Source organism: Sinocyclocheilus rhinocerous, unplaced genomic scaffold (assembly GCF_001515625.1).
Source record: "Sinocyclocheilus rhinocerous isolate Xijiao unplaced genomic scaffold, SAMN03320098_v1.1 scaffold419, whole genome shotgun sequence".
Taxonomy (NCBI): Eukaryota; Metazoa; Chordata; class Actinopteri; order Cypriniformes; family Cyprinidae; genus Sinocyclocheilus; species Sinocyclocheilus rhinocerous.
This window is the reverse complement of record NW_015653519.1, coordinates 133,765-135,332: the sequence shown is the minus strand read 5'-3', so window position 1 is coordinate 135,332 and position 1,568 is coordinate 133,765. Positions and strand designations below refer to the sequence as shown.

At 30.3% G+C, this 1,568-nt stretch overlaps 1 protein-coding gene across 1 annotated transcript in view; it reads left to right on the top strand.

The window, feature by feature from the left end:
• Positions 1–1,568, top strand: part of LOC107716462 (5-oxoprolinase-like) — a 49,500-nt gene that overhangs the window by 45,076 nt on the left and 2,856 nt on the right. The window lies entirely within an intron of this gene.

Sequence of the window (1,568 nt, the reverse complement as noted above, 5' to 3'; positions counted from 1 at the left end):
ACCCAGTGAGCATTTTGCTGTCCAATGGTCATGTCTTAACTTTGCAATTTCTGTATTGCATTAGTTTTGAATATTTCTCATGGGGATTTAATAATTTTTGACATCTCTTAGGTTGAGTTAAACCTCTTTTTTGGCTCATTTTATCAGTAAAAGAAAACATGCCTATTCTGCACACCTGAATATAAGGAGTGTTTCACTTCCAGCCTTCATGGACAATTATATATCACTCATAAATGATTAAATACAAAATCAGTAGTTATTAAGATTGATGTGGTTTGGAATTGGTCAAATGTGCTTGGGAAAAAAAAAAAAATCTGAATATCAACGTGCCTAATAATTATGCACACGGTGTATTAGTATACTAGTATATATATATATTACAAATTAAATTAGTATTAATTGTATTGTGTCAGGTTATATGATTATGGCTATAGTGATGAATTGCTGTAAAAATTTCAAACAAATTTGATGCATATACTATCAATAAAATGTTTGGGGTCTGTGGGATTTTTTAATGTATTTGAAAGTCTCTTATGCTTATCCAAGGCTGTGTTTTTTTTAATAAAAGCTACAATGACACAATAATATTGTGAAATATTATTACAATTTAAAATAGCTTTTTTAAAAATAAAATTTTTCTTTTTACATATTTTAAAATGTAATTATAATCATTCCTTAGACAGCAAAGCTGAATTTTCTGCATTCATTACTCCAGTCTTCAGTGTCACATGATCCTTAAGTAATTATTCTGATGTGCTGATTTAGTGCTGTTTTGCACGCATTAAAAAAAAAAAGAAGTAAATATCTGTAAAATTGCTAGATTGACTTTTCCGGTTATACCACATCTGCTGTTCACACAATAAACAGCTTTCTGCCTTTTTCATCTTTAAATGGATAGTTCACCAAAACAAATACAAGACTTTTGTTCATCTTCTGAACATAACTTAAATAAATTTTTTTGTAGCATTTTACATTTTACATAATTTTTACATCAGCCACTGCAAATCGAAGATCAACATTTTTAAGCTTCAAAAAGTACATACAGGCATTGTAAAAGTAATCCATGTGAATCGAGTAGTTTAATCCAAGTCTTCTAAAGGGACACAATCTCGTTTTATGATGAACAGATTTAATGTATGCTTTTATTCACATATAAATATCAATGCTCATACACAGAAGATCAAACATGCTTGCTTGACACACATTTTTTGCACATAATTCTGCTCCACTTTTTGTTTACAAAGATTTTGTTAGACTAAATAAATATTCATACACATAGTTGTGTGAGTAGTTGACCTGTCATCTAAATTAACTCTTACCGGTATATATTCATATAAAATCTTCATAGACAAATTCAAATAAATTGTTATTTGACAACAATCTCAATTCATTTTCTAGTTTAGTCACCGTTTCAGTTTTAAATGACAAATATTCCAAATATCTTCACACAATTGGAATATGCATGATAGGTTAGAATCAGGGCTGTCCAAACTCGGTCCTGGAGGGCCGGTGTCCTGCAGAGTTTAGCTCCAACTTGCCTCAACACACCTGACTGGAAGTTTCTATGC